The following is a 19174-nucleotide window of genomic DNA, read 5'->3' on the forward strand; positions in this document are numbered from 1 at the left end:
CATCTCTAGTGGCTGCACGCAGAGCCGATCACTCAGCGTGGTCCCCTCGCCCTCACTCGTCTCGCCGCTGGCTGGCGGCATGATGATCACGGCGATGTAACCATTCAGGAGATCTTCCACGTGGCCAGACGACGGAGAGAGTTTTCGGTGAACAGCGACACAGCCAGGTCCCAGGACCCCACACGAGCCCCGAGCTTCGGGTCCGCTCCCCATTATATTCCCCCAGGTGTGGCTAAGCCCCGCCTCCAGCCACGCCCTCTCGTGGAACCTTCGAGCAGGTTCCCGGAGACCAAATACAAATAGTGGTGGGAAAATATATTCAGGTGAATCGCCTCCTGCACAACACTGCCACTCTACTCCACTGCCCCAATGACCTCTTTCCCTCTGCCCCTTTGCCGCACTGCCCCTCTGCTTCACTGTCCCACTGCTCCTCAGGTCCAATGCTCCACTGCCCTACTGCTCCACTGCACCTCGGCCCCTCTTCTGCCACAGCAGTTGAAACAAATAGTTGAGTTTCTTAAACCCCCCTGCCTCTGTCCACCTAACAGTAGAAATGGGTATGCCACAATCGAGCAGCAAGGTGCGTGTGGTGGGTTAAAGTTTGGGTACTCCTTCCTCTTCTAAAACACCTGCCCAACGTGGAAGAGTAGACCAAAATATCGTCTAAAGGAACTCTCTAGAATTTGGTCTTGTAGAAATTCTTCCTGCCACCAGAGGTATTAAAAAGCAATTGCATAATTATGCCACCACTCAAAAATCTAAATTGTTTTGACAATATTCAAAGAATGCTGCTGCTCACGATACAGGCTGCTGCTGGATAACCAGGGTTTGAAACCTGGCATCCGCCAGTGATCAAAGCGGGTTCTCTAGTCTAGCAAGTTAAGGATCTCAGCCCAGTCGGCATTGTCTGTGTAGTGGCAAAGCATTTTCTGCTGGCAGAAAAGAAGATCTGTGGCGTACGGCAGTCCTGTCGTTAGCAAGCCAGGATATGCACGAGGATCTAGGGGAAAGGTCACAGAGGAGCCCACCAGAACCCGCTCGTAGGTTCCAGAAAGGGGGCGTGGCCGGGGCAGAGCGAGTCCACGCTGACAGAGTAAGAGGGGCCCCTGTGGGGCACCTTGGGGCTGTGATTGGAATGTGAACCCCGTTGTGCTGCTGTAGTCCATCGTCGCCATTCTTCTCGTCATCTCCGTCTCCACCATCTCGAAGCGCCGCTAGTCAGGCAGCCTACCGCCTGTCCTGGCTGAGTAGCGTCGCCGATAATAGATGGACGGAATATTGAGCGTGTTAATCCCGATGGTGCTCGTTAATAAATAAGTACCTCCAAGTCTTATCGTCTCCGAGTTAGTCACTACAACTGCACAAGATAACCCATCACATGGCTGTAATGTGGTCCTGCACTTAAATTTGGATAAATTCCATATATAAGAAGAACATGTTTCGACAAACGTTACTCCTACTTAAAGAACAGGTGGGAGGGTCCTGCTTTTTACTATGCGGACCAGAGGGCACTTGAAGTGCCCTCAGAATTAGCTCTGTGATATCAGCTTCAGAGACACGAATTAATAATTGGTTCCATGGCAGGATGGGGACATCCCAACCCGGGTTAAAATTTGTGAAAACATCGAACATCCGGGTTTATGAATCAAATACGTTGCAGTTTTATTATCACTGCAGTGGCTTTTCGGCATGGAGGTAGGGTAGATGTCAAGTTTAATAATAATGTGTACCCCGTCCTTTTTAACGACAATGTAAAGATTCAGAGTGAATGTACATCCACTATCGTTACTATCCACATACAATTATAAAACACACACATTGCATGGAATTGTCCAAGTGTCCGACAAAGTCATTACGAACCACGTGAGATCGTCAAATCTGGGGGGAGCATACAGGATGTCAGCGCTGATAGATCAGTGTCTCTCACACAGACACTCTCCCAGAAGCATGTCGATACACACACAAAGACCAAAAAAAAACTTATAGCCTTCATGAGACTTTTGGGGCAAGTTCTGTTAGCAAGCAGAAATCCTTTGTTCACGACTTGGCCTATCATGGACTTTGCGTTCAATTGTAAATTTTTTTACATTTACAATCCGCATATCAATCAACATAGCTTATCTAATCTGGCCATTGTACTTAAACCTTGATGTGTATGTACATCCCACTGCATATTTGTACGCTTCCGTTTGAATAAAGATGTACATCTCCATGCATAAGTCCGTGCTTCCTGTGAATTTGCCAATATTCACCCGACAATGTCCTCTAAACTTCTGCAGGTTTAGAGGATTATAAAGCGACATACAGCCTGAAATATCAAAATTGGTGATCTCCAGCTTGATTTGGAATAAGATGTGCAATTAATTCTAGATTTGAAGCTTTCGTGACTGCAATGATTCATATTCTTAGGTTTTTTCGGTAAAGTCACGTAGGTAAAACATTAAAATTAATGAAAGTAAAATAAAATAAAAAAAAATAAAAATCACGACGTTTCGGAGGCAACACAAGTCTCCGTCATCAGGTGGGACCGTCACAGCCAGATTTGCTGCATCAAGTGAGGCAATGATTCAAGATGTAATCCCTTAAGAGCAACTTGCCTCCGAAACGTCGTGATTTTTATTTGCTCTTAAGAGCAACTTGCTCTTAAGGGATTACATCTTGAATCATTGCCTCACTTGATGCAGCAAATCTGGTTGTGACGGTCCCACCTGATGACGGAGACTTGTGTTGCCTCCGAAACGTCGTGATTTTTATTTTATTTTACTTTCATTAATTTTAATGTTTTACCTACGTGACTTTACCGAAAAAACCTAAGAATATAAGATGTGCAAGTTTATATAAAACGAGTGTTTTATATTATAATTTCTGAATGGTTTAGCTTGTAAGCTTGGTTTATTATAATGTCCATAGTAAAAGTTTTTTGGGTTAGATCGCTTAAATATATAAATGTATCGTTGAAACCCGCCACCACCCGACAAAGCCAACTAGTAAGGGTTGTGTGGGGGCCGTTGGCCCCCGTGGTCTCTCCCGCCATCATCCCTATTCCGTTTATGTTACCCCACCTCCCTAATACCCGCTAGGGTTTCGCCGGCCTTCGAACGCGACGCCCCTACCCATACGGCTTCACGCAGCGCTCCCACGATGCAAGCATACGTGCGCACGGCATCATCAATCAAACGCCATACTCCCCCTCTTTACGCCGCTACGTACAGCTCTCGCACGCTGCGAGCGTGCGTTCGTCTACAGCTCCCCGCGGCACCCACTCACCACGGAGCACTCACGTTGTGATCGCACACCTGTATCATACACGTAGCGAACGTACGCGCACTCACGCACACAGCTCCCCGCGGCACCCACTCACCACGGAGCACTCACGTTGTGATCGCGCACCTGTATCATATACGTAGTGAACACACGCGCACCCACACGCGCACTGCTCTGCGCAGCGCTCCCCCGAGGCGAGCCGCAGCACTACAGAACCACTGCGTACACACGCTTCCCCACGCGCTCAGCTCCGCGCAGCGCTCACTCACGTGGCGAACCACTGTGTGCACCCGCGCCCCCACACGCTCAGGCTGCACGACAAGATCACGCGAGACCACGCTTCGCTATTAATGATTTATTATCTGCTACCTGGTAATTTGATGTTAAATCAGTGAGTCGACGAGGCTGGCCTACGCTGATACCTCTATACCTAGTCCCGATTGATCTGCTATGATTCTAATTCACCTTCTTACTCACGGTTTGGCGCCCGCGGAGGTTCGCTGCTCTCTGTGCTAACAGCGTACCTCGGTCGCTGGCTGGAGCTGCTGCTGGTCCGCTGGCCTGGAGAGAAGAGAGCCCCTTCCCCCTTGCGCCCCCCTATTTATTCCCCCTACCTCAAAGGGATGCTGCGCTGAACCATGGGCTCGTGCACCTCGAGCCCACGCACGGCGGTTCCTGGCGCTTTTGATCTGCTAATCAGTGAGCGGCGTAAATCCTAATTAATCCCTTTCTCACGCAGGCCCCCATCATCGAGGTTCATGCGGCGGCGTCCATTACAAAGGTGCGCCGTGGGAATTTGTGCACGGCTGCCCGCGTGACCCCGCTCTCCAGGTTATTCATACTAATAGCCTTCTCCTTTAACTCCCCTAATAATGGTGCCTGCGTGCCCGAGCGTAATTACGCCGTCCCTCCGCTGCCTCTGCGGGGGTGCCTGATTATGCAGTTCAGATGCGCTGCGTGTTTTCTAATGATGCTCCTCCATCACAATGCTTATTCCCTCTGCCTGCCCCGTCGATACTCGCGTGTGTGGGGGGAAATGCGCCTCAACCGCGGTGGCCGAATGCCCCACGCCGCGACCACACCATATTAAGGCCGGCCGCAGCGCCGCGGTGCCACGTAGCACGGGGGAGGTCATCCAATTCCCTGATCGCCGGAAACCGTGAGAATTTATCCCGATAAGGGTTTCTCGAATAAAAACCGGTAGATCAGGTAACCTTCTCTTCCAGCTTAATGGGGGTGGGGGAGGGAATGCGTGCGGGTGTGTGCTTATGTGGGGGGGGTGATGGGGGGCAGTGCGGTGGGGGAAGCCGGGCGGCTCCCTGGCTCGGCAGAGCGGCCCCGTCGCTGTGGCACCACATAGCCCCCCGGAGTGCCAGTCCCCGTCCCGGGTTGACTGGAGCACCTCGCCTGGGTTGCCCCCACGAGGTCTCGCCGCGGGGTCCGTGGGATTCGCCCGGCCCTTGTAGCTGGCCTCGGGGGTGGCGGCTCCGTCTCCTGGGGCTCCGGCGGTGGTCTCCTCCTCCATTCCAACGGCTCCCCTTGGCCCCTGGCACCTGCGGGCTGGGGAACAAACTCAGAGGCGGTGGGGTTTAAGGGTCGCCGTCCTCGTCGCCCCCGGCCCCGGGGTTTCGGGGTACTTGGACGGCGGGGCTCCCCCCCTCGGGGGCTGCTCGCCACGGCTTCAGTCGGCGGATGTTGACCACCATCTCCCGACCCCTCTCTCCTCCCTGAATCAGCACCGTCCATGGTGAGATCTGCCGTCTCACAATCCAGGGTCCTCGCCAGTAGGTGGTCAGCTTCCCCACCTGTCCGGCACCGACGCGGGGAGTGTACAGCCACACCTCGGAGCCCGCAGTGTAGAAGGGGGGCTCCATACGGGGTCGGGCGCCCTGCTCTTGCCGCTGGTGCGCGGCCTCTCCGTGCGGGTAGGCTCGGCCCCTGGCCCCTCGCAGGGTCTCCAGCAAGTGCTCCACGGGGTGGCTCCCTTCCTCCCGTTGCGGCGGAGGGACACCGAACAGCAGATCTGCGGGCAGGCGAGACTCGCGACCAAACATCATTAGGAACGGGGTCTGTCCTGTAGATGTGTGAACGGCGGTGGGGTAGGCGAACAGGGCATAGGGGAGGTGTTCGTCCCAGTCCTGTTGATTCGCGGCCGCCATGCGTTTAAGCTTCCCGGCCAGAGTCTGGTTCATCCTCTCTACCATCCCGTTCGCCTGGGGGTGATACGCCGTGGTTCGGTCCTTCTGGATCCCGAACTCTCGGCACAGCGCCTGGAATAGTTCGGCCTCGAATTCACTACCCTGGTCGGTAATGACTCGTTCGGGGATCCCGCACTTAAGTACGTAGTTTTCCACGAAGGCCCGGGCCACTACGAGGGCTGTTTTATCCGGGATAGCCACCGCCACGGGGTAGCGGGTGAAGTACTCCACCGCTACGAGAATATATCGGTTGCCCCGGTGGGATCGTGGAAAGGGCCCCTGCAGGTCGATTCCGACCAACTGATTCGTCCGACTGACTCGGAACGGCCTCAGGGGTACCTGGTACCTCGCCGGCTTTTGCCCACACTGCTGACAGGCCCGGCAGCCCTGCACCCAGGCGGCCACATCTTGCGCCAATTTAGGCCAGAGATACTGGCGACGCAGAGTCTCCCGGGTGCGCCGTTCCCCATCATGGCCCCCGAGCGGGTGGTCGTGTACCAGTCGTAGTAGTTGGGGTCACACATGGGCGGGAACGCAGATGCACTCCGGCTGCCCAGCGTCGGCCAGTTCCCTCACCACCCCGTTTTCTACACACAACCGGGCATACAAACCGCTCCAGGGCCCTGGTAATGCATCCTTCTTCTCTCGCAGTGCCGCCTCCACCGCCGCCAGATCCGGATCCCGCTGCTGGGTTTGTCGCAGCTGCTCGTCGTCCAAGCCCGGGAAGGCGCAGCCGACATCCTCTTGGATCCGCCCGGTTGGGGTGGGATGATCCGTCTGTCCCTGGGCTCCTTCTGCAGGGGTTCCTGCGGCGCACACCACACTCTCTCTCGGGGGGGGGAGTTTAGTTTCCGCGCGCTCCTTGGGTTCTGCTGCCTGGCGGCAGCGTCCCCCCGTGAAGCACGGGCAGGCGTCTCCCTCCCTCGTCTCAGCGCGCACCACGGGCCGTCTTGACAAGGCGTCCGCGTTCGCGTGTGTCCGCCCCGCTCGTTACTCGATCTGCAGGTTGTACTCCTGCAGCTGCGCCAGCCATCGAGCAATCTGCCCCCGCGGTTCCTTGAATGTAAGGAGGAATTGCAGTGCATAATGATCGGTGCGCACACGACATCTCCTGCCGTACAAGTACGGTCGGAACTGTTTACACTCGAAAATCACGGCATACAGTTCCTGACGGGTTACGCAATAGTTCAGCTCGGCCCCGCTCAGGGTCCGACTGGCGTACGCGATGACCCGCTCCGTCCCACCCTGCACTTGCGACAGCACCGCGCCCAGCCCACTGCTGCAGGCGTCAGTGTCCAAAATAAAATCGGTGGTGAAATCTGGGAAAGCCAAGGTGGGGGTGTGGGTGAGGTGGTCTTTGAGTGTGGTGAAAGCCGTCTGACAGGCCTCCGACCACTCATAGGGGTTCTTAGGGGAGGTGAGTTGGGTGAGGGGGCGTGCAATCTCACTGAATCCCTTTACAAATCGACGGTAATAAGTGGCGAGTCCCAAGAATGACCTGATCTCCGTCAGGTTCCTCGGCCGCGGCCAATCCACTACGGCACGCACCTTCTCGGGATCGGTGCTCACCCCTGCCTCGCTGACTCGGTGTCCGAGGTACCCCACCTGGCGCTACGCAATGTAACACTTACGCGGCTTGAGCTTGAGATGAGCCGCTCGCAGTCGCTGGAACACCTCTCGAAGCCTGGACCAATGCTCAGATAAAGATCTACTGAACACTATCACATCGTCCAAGTAAATCAGGCACTGTTCCCACTGCAAGCCCCGCATCACCAACTCCATCAACCGCTGGAACATCGCGGGCGCGTTAGTGAGTCCGAACGGCAACACTCGAAACTCAAACAGGCCCATCGGGGTGGTGAATGCTGTTTTTGGCCGATCCTCCTCCGTCATCTCCACCTGCCAGTAACCGGACGCCAGATCGAGGGTGGAAAAATACCGCGCTCCTGCGAGACTGTCGAAGGTGTTGTCGATGCGGGGTATGGGGAAGGCATCGCCGAGCGTGACTGCATTTAGTTTACGGTAATCGACGCAAAACCGGGTTGACCCATCCTTTTTCGTTACTAGTACCACTGGGGCTGACCAGGGGCTCGCCGAGGGCTGAATTATGTTATCGCGAAGCATGTCCCCAACTGCCTCTTTGATTTGGGCGCGTTCGGGTGCGCCCACTCGGTACGCAGGGAGTTTGATGGGTCGGGCTGCACCGGTGTCAATTTGGTGCTTAACAAGATCGGTCCGACCCACGTCCGAGTCGTGTTCACTGAATACGTCGGCATACTCCCGCAGTAACTCGCGCAGCCGATCGGCCTCTCCCTTAGGTAAATCCGCCCATGGTACATGTAACGCGTCGAGCAGGGGAACGACCTCGGCTCGGGGAGTCGGGCCGACTCGCCAGGCCAGGTCCTGGTCACCCTCAGGACGCCCGGGGTCCTCAGCCCAGAGTGCGAACACCGAGTCGTTAGAGTGGCGTGCGTGCAGGGGGTGTACGGTGGCTATCGGGGTGTGCCGTCGCAGTATTGCTGGGGTATTGTGGGGGTTAAACATCCGCATAAACAATCGGTCCCCATCTACCAACGTGGCGGATCCCACTATCCCATACCGTTTTGCCAACTCCAGGTGAGGAGTTAGCATTACCTCTCCTGATGGTCGGAGCGCGGGGTCGGTGGGGGATGTTGCCACCGGCACCAGCATCTCGGTGAGCGGGCCGATGGTGACTGCCGTCGCCAGGATAGCGGCCACAGGTGCGAAGCGGGGGCGCGTCGGTTCTCGTCCCAAGAACGGTATCCACTCGCCGTTGCTCTCCATGGTGGCGCATCGCTGGCGGGGTTGCACGTTGAGTCCCAGCCGTTCTAAGAGGTCGGTACCTGCGATACACTCGTGACACAACGCACTCGACACATAGAACTCCTGGGTGCACGCCTGACTGCCTATGCGGACCTCTAGGGTGGCTCTCCCCAGCAGCCCCATTCCGGCTCCGCTCGCCGTGTGCAGCGCGCGGTCCGGTGCCTGCAGGTGACGCACGTCGACCCCGATCGCGCTGCAGTGCGCTGCGCTCACGAGCGAGGCCACCGCCCCCGTGTCCAGCAGGATTCGGGTACGCACTCCGTTTACCTCCCCTTCCACCAGCGACGTGGCCCCCGTGATCCCCGCCACCAGCTCCCGTAGCCAGTCGCCAGGAGTCACCGTTTCCGTGGGCGTTGTTGCTGGAACCCGTGTGGAGATCACTCGCTCGCCATTATCACTACAGATTGTTTGTGTCGGGGCGACGTCGATTTCACCCCCCGGTGATCCCCTCTCTAGGGGGCCCTTAGTGTTTGACCTATGCATCGGCCTCACACGGGCGAGCTGAGGGCAGTCCCTCATGAGATGCCCTCGACGGTCGCACACATAACACGTCCTGGGAGGGGTGGCGGCTCCGTAGTGGGCCCCCTGCCCGCTCCCTCTCCCTGTACGCAGTTGTTCCAACTCGGACTCTAATTGAGATACCTTCCCGGCCAGCCCCCCTACTGTGGAGTGTAGTTCACCCATCTCAGACTGGATGGTCTTCACATTTGTATTCGCTTCCTCGCGTGCTTGGTTTACCTTGTTGTCTATCTGGGTTACCTGGCCGGAGACATCCTTTATACCCGTTTGTATACCGGCAACCCATCCCGGGGTTGTCTCGCGGGACACTGGAAGCTCTCTTTCCCGGCCCCTTACCGTCCTCGCGAGCTCCTGTTCCTCCTCCTCGTCTTCCGAGAGCAGGCTCGCAATGGCGCGCTCTCGTCCCAGCCCCCGGAGCTGCGCGCGTTCGCTGTGAATTCTTTCACACTTACGTGCGCGCTCGACAAGGGCGTTAAAGGGAAGACGTGGGCAGCTCATGTCTGGCTGCCACCATGCCGTGCGAGACAGGTACCGCTGGATTTTCTCGGCGGCCAGTTCCTCAATAACATCAGTTGCGTACCCCGGGCATGCGATCTTTGTTAACTCGCGCACATCCTCGGCATAATCACGTAGATCTTCGCCAGGTTGGCGACGGCGCGCCTCTAAGGCCGATTTTGCTTCCTCCTCGTCACGCGTGCCAAAACGCTGATCGAGTCGGCGCATCAGCTCCTCTAGCTGTGTCTGTGCGCTTGCGGGTAACGCTTCTACAAAATCGGCTGCCCGCCCATCAAGATTCATAATAAGTTGACGTACTGCCTGCGCGTCCATCCATCCATTAATTTCCTTGGCCCCTAAGAGATTGCGGGCGAATGCCTTCCACGAAGGGGCCCCCCGGCCGGTAAATATTAGTCTTATTTTAGCGTGAGGTAACGCGGGGGTCCATCCCACTTCTGACACCAATTTGTGGGGGCCGTTGGCCCCCGGGGTCTCTCCCGACATCATCCCCTATTCCGTTTATGTTACCCCACCTCCCTAATACCCGCTAGGGTTTCGCCGGCCTTCGAACGCGACGCCCCTACCCATACGGCTTCACGCAGCGCTCCCACGCTGCAAGCATACGTGCGCACGGCATCATCAATCAAACGCCATACTCCCCCTCTTTACGCCGCTACGTACAGCTCTCGCACGCTGCGAGCGTGCGTCCGTCTACAGCTCCCCGCGGCACCCACTCACCACGGAGCACTCACGTTGTGATCGCACACCTGTATCATACACGTAGCGAACGTACGCGCACTCACGCACACAGCTCCCCGCGGCACCCACTAACCACGGAGCACTCACGTTGTGATCGCGCACCTGTATCATATACGTAGTGAACACACGCGCACCCACACGCGCACCGCTCTGCGCAGCGCTCCCCCGAGGCGAGCCGCAGCGCTACAGAACCACTGCGTACACACGCTTCCCCACGCGCTCAGCTCCGCGCAGCGCTCACTCACGTGGCGAACCACTGTGTGCACCCGCGCCCCCACACGCTCACGCTGCACGACAAGATCACGCGAGACCACGCTTCGCTATTAATGATTTATTATCTGCTACCTGGTAATTTGATGTTAAATCAGTGAGTCGACGAGGCTGGCCTACGCTGATACCTCTATACCTAGTCCCGATTTATCTGCTATGATTCTAATTCACCTTCTTACTCACGGTTTGGCGCCCGCGGAGGTTCGCTGCTCTCTGCGCTAACAGCGTACCTCGATACGTCGCACGGACGTCCCGGTCGCTGGCTGGAGCTGCTGCTGGTCCGCTGGCCTGGAGAGAAGAGAGCCCCTTCCCCCTTGTGCCCCCCCCTATTTATTCCTCCTACCTCAAAGGGATGCTGCGCTGAACCATGGGCTCGTGCACCTCGAGCCCGCGCACGGCGGTTCCGGGCGCTTTTGATCTGCTAATCATTGAGCGGCGTAAATCCTAATTAATCCCTTTCTCACGCAGGCCCCCATCATCGAGGTTCATGCGGCGGCGTCCATTACAAAGGTGCGCCGTGGGAATTTGTGCACGGCTGCCCGCGTGACCCCGCTCTCCAGGTTATTCATACTAATAGCCTTCTCCTTTAACTCCCCTAATAATGGTGCCTGCGTGCCCGAGCGTAATTACGCCGTCCCTCAGCTGCCTCTGCGGGGGTGCCTGATTATGCAGTTCAGATGCGCTGCGTGTTTTCTAATGATGCTCCTCCATCACAATGCTTATTCCCTCTGCCTGCCCCGTCGATACTCGCGTGTGTGGGGGGAAATGCGCCTCAACCGCGGTGGCCGAATGCCCCACGCCGCGACCACACCATATTAAGGCCGGCCGCAGCGCCGCGGTGCCACGTAGCACGGGGGAGGTCATCCAATTCCCTGATCGCCGGAAACCGTGAGAATTAATCCCGATAAGGGTTTCTCGGATAAAAACCGGTCGATCAGGTAACCTTCCCTTCCAGCTCTATGGGGGGGGGGGGGGATGCGTGCGGGTGTGTGCTTATGTGGGGGGGGGGGGGTGATGGGGGGCAGTGCGGTGGGGGAAGCCGGGCGGCTCCCTGGCTCGGCAGAGCGGCCCCGTCGCTGTGGCACCACAGTTGTCACGTAAACAGAACATGCAAATTTGTCACTAGTACAGTACACCGGTGTGTTGAAGAGCCAAGCCACAACATTTACAATCTGAGTACGACGTTTCGCCTGTAATTAAAACTAGCTTCATCAGTCGACAGCCAGATGGGTGAAGTCTCACTGTTTCGTTCCTTACATATGTAATGCGGGCGAAAGCGACCTTCCGGATGTGACGTCACGAGGAGGCGGAGCCAGGTGACGTGGGTGAAAGGTAGGGGGTCCTTAAGCGGGTAAACCGGAAGGAGAAGGCAGTCGGGGTGTGAATGGAAAGGTGTGGGGCCACGCGGGCGTACGAGCCGAGGGGGCACCGTCAGAAGCGGGAGCCAACCCTGGGAACAGTAGGGAGCTACTGGGAGGTGTAAAGCTGCAGATAGAGATAGGCAGTAAGGCTGTGTGTGAGGGGCAGCGGGGTGGCTGCCAAGAGTCGCAGGAGCGACGAGAAGGCGAGACAGCACGAGGCTGTCAGAGCTGCAGCAGGAACAGCCAAGGGAGCTGTGTGAGAGTACAGCAGCGGAGCTGCTGTGGGGCTGCAAGAGCGACAAGAACAGCAGCGGGGCTGCTGATGTGGACTGGAGTGACATCGGAACCAGCACAGAGAGAATAAGAGAGACAGCCGTGTGGGAACGCAGTACGGACCGAATAAAGGACACTGAGCCAGAGAACGTGGTCAAGTCTTTTATTACACTGGGGTCAGAAGTGAAACGGCATGTCTAAGCAAGTAAGGAAGAAAATTCCCCCGGCGCCAGCATCGGCTTCTTCGTCCGACGACGACGAATTCCCTCCGACCACGGATTTTGCTGGGGTGGTGGAGGAGAGCCCTGCTGAGGCGAGCACGGGGACGGGCGTGGAAGATGTCGGCGCGATGGCGGGTCCGTCAACAACATCGGACGCTGAGCAAAGATGGCAACAGGTGGCAGAACAACTGGAGACACTCAAGGACGTCCTGGCGCATCTGTGTCACCTCGTTACGCCAAGAACGACGATGGAACGAGAAGGTGCTCCACGGGCCGCCACGTTGCCTGCCCTGCCGCCGCCATTGGCCACGCGGCAAGAAGACGCCATCTTGCGCGCTCCGCGGCGCCAAACCGCCATCTTGGCCACGCCGCGGGCCGACGCCATTTTGAATTTACCTCCACAACAACCATCATTGGAAGACGGCGTGAAGAGGAGTCGGAGTCGCCACCTTACTACGGTTAAGGAATTCTCTATCGGGGGCGATTGGAGCGCTTTCGCCTGCCGATTTTTGGCGGCGGTTCGTTCAGCAAGATGGACCGATGCGGAGGCCTTGGAAGTGTTGCCGACTCTACTGGACGACGAATCTGTGCGATTTTTCCGTTCCATAACGGCCGATAAGAAGAAGACGTTATGTGGAGTTTTTGAGGAAATGGCCGACGCCTATGAGCCACCTGACGACGCGCATCGGCGATTCGCTCAACGACAACGAGCACCCGAAGAATCGCCCGTGGCGTTCAGGGGTGCGGTGTTGGAGCTGGCCATGGCAGCATATCCTGACACGCCACAGGATCTGCTCGAGCCCCTCATATTGGGAAAAATGCTGGAGCTGTCTCGGGATCTGGGGATCCCCATGCCTGTGTGTGGGCATGAGAAGCTCACGTCCCGGGCGGCAGCAAAGTGTCTGGACGCGCAGTTTAATCTCCGTCGCTGGAAGCAAGTGGCGGCATGGACGGGTGGGCCCGTCAAGGAAGGAGGCGCGATGGGGTGGGACCCCACAAGGGCGATCTATGTGCCGGATGAGCGGGGTCCACAGGAGCTGACGGCTGCCTCCTCTCCATGGCCGGGACGCGGAAGGCCGGGGCCGCGCGCTACGCCATCGGGACGGGGCCGCCGGGACGCAGGACCTGCGCTTCGGCGCAACGAGGCCGATTGCTTCCGCTGCGGCCGTAGGGCCCATTACGCCAAAGATTGCTGGGCCCGCTTCCCGGGTCCGCCGCAGCAGGAGCCCACAACACCGGACAAGCCGACCAAGGAACCTCCGAAACAGGCATGTCGGCACGCACCAGACACTCGGCAAGGCTTTACACCTCACCCACCACCTGTGTTGCGCAATCCTATTGTTGTTGTTAAAGAACGGCCATCGACGGGGCCTTGTCATTCAGTTACGCAGTGGCGCAAATTGGCACGGAGAGTTGTCGCGGCCGCTACGGGTTCGTCCACTGTACCGGGGTCCATACAAGGTGTGGACGTGCGCATTTTGGTCGACTCGGGAGCGTCTGCGACTATTATATCGGATGTCATTTTCCATCTGTTGGGCATTCCGCCGGGGGCTGTGCGTCCGGTTTATGGGTCTTGCGTCGCTGCAAACGGGGGTAGTATGGGGATTGTGGGCCAGGTGGATGCTAAGATATCTATAGGGGATGTGTCGGCTTCGGGCGTTGTGTTAATATCGAGATCTTTGGCGGTTCCTTGCTTACTAGGCACGGATTTTTTGGCTAAGATGCCCATTTTGATTAAAATCAATGAGAATTGTTTTGAATTACCGGGGGGCCGTCGAATCTCGTTTCTGCCGTCGCCCTGGGGGCGACCTGCTTCAGCCGTACAGGTGCAGGCGCTGTCCGTCGCATCTGTGGACATCCCACCTGGTTCACAGATGCTTATACCCTTGCGGTATCGGAAGCCCCTGCCCAATCGGCTAGGAGCATTAGGGGTCTTGTTGTCACCATCCGCCACGATAACAACGGGATTGGCGTTAGTTGGGGCACAGACCATCGTCCGGCCGGATCAATTACCGGTTTTACAGGTGCTTAATGCGGGGGTGGAAAACATCCGTGTTCCGGCCGGTACGGTTGTGGCACATGCCACTACGGCGTTTGCGACGCACGATTGTCCGCATCGCCGAGGAGTGGTCGCTGGTGTTTCCGAGCCAAGGGGTTCGGATAATCGTTGGATCGCTACCTTATGTGACGAAAATTCTTCCCTGTCCGTGGGGCAACGTGATGCGCTGCGTAAATTGTTGCTGACGTATTCGGATGTATTCAGCTCCGACGATTTGGATTTGGGACGCACATCGTTGCTTTCCCATCACATTGAGACGGGCGACGCTGCCCCTATTCGGTTAAATTCGCATCGGATGAGTCCAGCGGAGCGAGAACACGTTCGGGGGGCGGTGGAAGACATGTTGGCTGCGGACATTATATCGCCATCTAACAGCCCATGGGGCGCTCCTGTGGTCTTGGTTAAGAAAAAGGATGGCAACTTGAGATTTTGTGTCGATTTCCGGAAATTGAATAAGATATCGGTGGCAGATGCGTACCCCCTGCCGCGTATGGACGACTCCCTTGACGCATTGTCGGGGGCTAAGTTCTTTTCCACACTGGACCTCTCTTCGGGATTTTGGCAGCTTCCCCTTGACGAGTCCTCACGGGAGAAAACCGCATTCCGTACGCCGCAGGGGTTATTTCAATTCAACTGCCTCCCGATGGGATTGAATGCGGCCCCTGCTATGTTTCAAAGATTGATGGAGCTCGTTTTGACGGGGTTGCAGTGGGAGACGTGTCTTATATATTTGGACGATATCATTGTGTTCAGCCGCACATTTGAGGAACATTTAACGCGGCTGGAGACAGTGTTCACGAGGATGCGCTCTGCCAATTTGAAATTCAAACCAAAGAAATGCCACCTACTGCAACGGTCCGTCCGTTATTTGGGGCACATTGTGAGTGCCGAGGGGGTGTCCACAGATCCGGAAAAGACGGCGTGTGTCCGGGATTGGCCGACTCCGGCCTCTGTGGGGGATGTTCGACGGTTTTTGGGATTTGCCTCGTATTACCGAAGATTTGTGCCGGGGTTTGCGACGATTGCGAGGCCCTTGCATCTCCTTACGGGTAAAGGACGGAAATTTGTTTGGGGAGAGCCGGAAGAGGCGGCCTTTCGGAGTCTGCGCGATCTATTGGCTACGGCCCCGACATTGGATTATCCCGATTTTGATCGCCCTTTCATTCTCGATACGGACGCGAGTGACACAGGTATTGGGGCGGTATTATCACAGTCTAAAGGGGGCGTAGAGCGCGTCGTGGCGTATGGTAGCCGAGTCTTGTCGCCTGCGGAAACACGCTACTGTGTCACTCGTAGAGAACTTTTGGCGGTTGTTTTTTTCCTACGGCAATTTCGACCGTACCTTTACGGTCGTTCTTTTATTGTGCGTACGGATCATGCGGCCTTGCAATATGCACTTAAAATGGACCAGCCATCGGGACAGTGGGCACGTTGGTTGGACACGCTGCAGGAGTTTTCCTTCCAAATTCAACATCGGAAGGGAGTGCGCCATGCGAACGCTGACGCACTTTCCAGATTACCAGGGCGCTCCCCTTGTAAATGTGCGTCGGGGACGCATAGGTGTTCGCCGATTCTGAAACCCCCTCAGCCGCTTTCGTTGGCCGTCGGGAAGTCGGATACTCCGATGGAACCGGGACCGACTGATGGGGTTTTGAATCTGCCGCGGTCTGTCTGGATTCGGGAACAGATGATGGACGAGTCGTTGTTGTCCATGCGGAAGCGGTCTATGAGGGACAATGGGAGTCCGAGTTCGGCTGTGGGGCCGCGAACCGCTCTCCGAGATGGTCTGCTTATGTGGCAAGAAAGGTTCCAGGAAAGCTGGCGTGTGGTGGTACCAACGTCCTTGCGATTTGAGTTGATTAGAACTCTCCATTGTGACACACTATTGCATTTAGGGGTGCAGAAGACCTTGTTGACGTTACAACGTCATTATTTTTGGCACGGCATGGTGACAGATGTCGTAGGGCACGTGCGCGCGTGCCCTGAATGCGCCCGGCGTAAGCCGCCTAAACATCCTTACGTGCCGCCTCTCCAGTCGATTCAGGTGTCTCGAGTCAATGAATTGGTGGCACTGGACATATTGGGACCCTTCCCACCATCGGCGAGGGGAAATAAATATTTGCTGGTAGGGGTTGAGTATCTCTCCCGTTGGCCGATGGCCTGGCCGTTGCCCGATCAGTCGGCCGCGGCCATCACCGACGCCTTTTTGTTTGGGTACATTATGGACAAGGGGGCGCCGGAGAGACTCCTCACGGACCAGGGCCGAAATTTCTCTTCTAAATTATTGGCTGAAGTGTGCGCAGGCCTTGGGACTAAGAAGATACGGACATCTCCATACCATCCGCAGACGGATGGTATGGTTGAGCGGCTGAACAGGACATTGTCTGCCATGCTTTGCCATACTGTGAGTGAACAGCAATCGGATTGGGATCTGCACATCCCCGGAGTGCTTTCGGCGTACAGGATGACGCCCCATGCGGCTACAGGGTATTCACCGTTTTACCTTATGTATGGTCGGGAAAACGTGCCTCCGGTGGATGTGCAATTGGGTACTGGGGTGAAGGGACCTCGTAAACCACTCCCTGAATACATTCAGGACACGGTTCGCCGGGTTACGGAGGCGCGGGAAAACGCCCGCGTGGCTACGGCCAAAGCCCAGGCCCGGAACGAGCGGTATGCTCGGCGGTCTGAGGGGGAGTGCCCCTGGAAGGTGGGAGACCTGGCCTGGCTCCATTGCCCGCAGGTGCGGCCGGGGACCTCTCCTAAATTGCACAAACCTTGGCATGGTCCTGTGCGCCTCATTGAGGTTCCCAATCCACAGTCGGCGCGCGTTCAGTTTGGTTCTCGCCGTTGGTTTGTTCATACGTCGCGGTTGAAACCATATGTTGCTCCCCTACGTGATGCGTCATCTCCCAATGTTGCCTTGCCGGGGTCTGTTGCTGCTGACTCTGACTCTTCCCCGCCTGCGTCCATTGATCTTGCTGGAGCGCCTGTCGTACCTGTTCCAGACAGGCCGACCGTGACTCCGCGGGGGAGGAGTGGGCCTGTTCGGAGGGCGCCTGCCAGGGCTGCGGGACCTTCAAGCCCGGCGACCCTTCCGACCCCGCTGCAGGCGCATTCGCGGAATACGACCAAGACTGATTCGTCAGGGACACGAGATGTCGGTGGACTTCCAATCGCAGCAGGGGAATTACCCCCTGTCATTTCTCGTGTTCCATCGCGTCCCCGTTCTACAAGTGGGCCGCCGACCGTCCGGGACGGGCCGGCGACCCGCACTCGTTCCAAATCGCTTACGTTTCGTTGATTGAATGTTGTTATTGTTCTTGTTCTTGCCGTCGTATTTATCACATGCTTTCGTACGTTCGTCGATGTTACTTGTGTGTTGTTCTTGTTGTTATATTGCATGCTTAGTGTCCTTTAAGGGGGAAGGTCGGTTCACCGCATTACGCTTTGGTGTTGTTCAGCCGAGGTCGGCTGGGTTTTTTCTATGGGGGAGGGTGGTGTAATGCGGGCGAAAGCGACCTTCCGGATGTGACGTCACGAGGAGGCGGAGCCAGGTGACGTGGGTGAAAGGTAGGGGGTCCTTAAGCGGGTAAACCGGAAGGAGAAGGCAGTCGGGGTGTGAATGGAAAGGTGTGGGGCCACGCGGGCGTACGAGCCGAGGGGGCACCGTCAGAAGCGGGAGCCAACCCTGGGAACAGTAGGGAGCTACTGGGAGGTGTAAAGCTGCAGATAGAGATAGGCAGTAAGGCTGTGTGTGAGGGGCAGCGGGGTGGCTGCCAAGAGTCGCAGGAGCGACGAGAAGGCGAGACAGCACGAGGCTGTCAGAGCTGCAGCAGGAACAGCCAAGGGAGCTGTGTGAGAGTACAGCAGCGGAGCTGCTGTGGGGCTGCAAGAGCGACAAGAACAGCAGCGGGGCTGCTGATGTGGACTGGAGTGACATCGGAACCAGCACAGAGAGAATAAGAGAGACAGCCGTGTGGGAACGCAGTACGGACCGAATAAAGGACACTGAGCCAGAGAACGTGGTCAAGTCTTTTATTACACATAGAAGCATAGGTGTGTTGACCACGCAGCTGCGCTCTTGAACAATGTGGGGGGGGGGGGGGGGTGGAGCGTGTGATTACTGAGGCAATGTACATTACGCGTGTGCATTATGCGAACCCTTTGAACGTGTCCTTCCTGTCTATTGTGTTTATTAAAATAGCCCTACCAACGGTAATCTCTATTGAAGTACGCTGCCCTTAGTCGGCATGCATATATTTAATGTTTTTTTTTAAATACGCATTTATATACTTCCGCGAAATAACCTAACAACCTCTATTATGGGTGATATTGGTCCCGAAATCCTACGTGTTAAACTCGTGTGTATGTGTTTATATTTTGGTCGTGTTTTTTTATGGTCATTTCATTGAATTAGTACTACTTGTGAAATGCGTAGGTGGTGGGCGGGGGGTTTCAAAGTCATATTATGCCCGTGCATTTATGCAGGATTAGCAGCATCAAAGGGAGGGGATAGGGGTAGCATTAATAAAGGGAAGGAATGTTAATAGTATGTAGCTGCAGTAACTAAACAGCCACGTAAAAAACTAAAGTATAAACTACATAGTATCATCAGTATACTAAATATACTCTCCAATAAGGTGAGCTACTAACAGTAAGTAATACATTACAATTCTCTGTCGCAAAAAAATATAATAAGCTTCCAGATAAACTTTTTTCCCTTACATCACATGGGTCTACCCCGTTCTATATGCTGCCATCGACAAACCCAACATTAAATTATATACTGTTCAGATAATCGTCGCTGGTGTTGGCCGTGAGCATAAATTTAACGTGAGCGAGAATTGAGCTGTGCGCTAACCACTACACTACCTCTACACACACGCGAGTGTGCATGCACAGCAATAC

Source organism: Lampetra planeri, chromosome 82 (genome assembly GCF_965212315.1).
Source record: "Lampetra planeri chromosome 82, kcLamPlan1.2.h2, whole genome shotgun sequence".
In the NCBI taxonomy this organism is placed as follows: Eukaryota; Metazoa; Chordata; class Hyperoartia; order Petromyzontiformes; family Petromyzontidae; genus Lampetra; species Lampetra planeri.